This window comes from Chrysochloris asiatica, unplaced genomic scaffold (assembly GCF_000296735.1).
Source record: "Chrysochloris asiatica unplaced genomic scaffold, ChrAsi1.0 scaffold00535, whole genome shotgun sequence".
Lineage (NCBI taxonomy): Eukaryota > Metazoa > Chordata > Mammalia > Afrosoricida > Chrysochloridae > Chrysochloris > Chrysochloris asiatica.
In genome coordinates, this window is record NW_006409053.1 from 207,289 (window position 1) to 208,373 (window position 1,085).

A 1,085-nucleotide genomic window follows, 5' to 3' on the forward strand; every position below is an offset into this window, starting at 1 on the left:
TGATGAATGGCCATCAGTCAATGATGAAATACAAATTGAAATCTTTCAACAAACTGATGAAGCACTGGAAACACTCACTCATCGATGCAAAAAAATCTGGGAAACAACTACCAGGCCAAGAGATTGGGAGAGATCCATATATGTGCCCATTCCAAAGAGAGGTGAACCAAAGTAATGTAGAAGTCATCTAACAATATCATTAATATCTCATACAAGTAAATTTTTGCTAAGCATAACCCAAAAACTGCTCCAAACTTTCTTTGATATAGAATTTCCAGAGGTTCAAGCTGGATTCAGACAAGGGTGTGGGATGATGGATATCCCTGTTGCCATAAGAAGGTTCTAAACTAAAAGCAAAAAAATATCAGAAAGATGTCTACCTGTGTCTTATTGACTATACAAAGGTTTCTGACTGTGTGGATCATGATAAGCTGGATTCTATAAATAAGTATTGTAGGAAGTATTGATTGTCCACCTTTCATATGCATATGAGGTTATTGACAATACCATGACTTGGGTCAGGCACATCTTAGTCCTCAAACTGATATCTTTTTTCTTAAACACTTTAAGGAGATCATGTGCAGCACACTTACCTAAAGTACTACATATTTTGATCCCTTGACTGATGCTTCCATGAGTGTTGATAGTAGATCTAGCCAAGATGAAATCTTTGACAACTTCAAAATATTCTCCAATTACCATCATGTTATTTGTTGGTCTGGTGCTTAGGAGTTTTGTTTACATTGAAAACTGAAGACTGTGCTCTTTGATCTACTGAAGGCTGTGGTCTTTGATTTACATGAGTCATTATTTTAAGCCCTCTTCATTTTCAACAAGGAAGATTGTATCCTCTGCATATGCCAGGTTGCTAATGTACCTTCATCCTATGCTGATACCACATTCTTCTGGATTATTATCCAGCTTCTGGAAATACTTGATCATTAAATCGTTTGAATAAATATGGTGAAATAATACAACTCTGTACACCTTTTCTGATTTTAAACGATTCAGTCTCCCTGGTGTGGTCTATGGATTAATGCTCTGGACTGTAAAATTGGTTTGAACCCCAAAGTCATTGGTTTGAG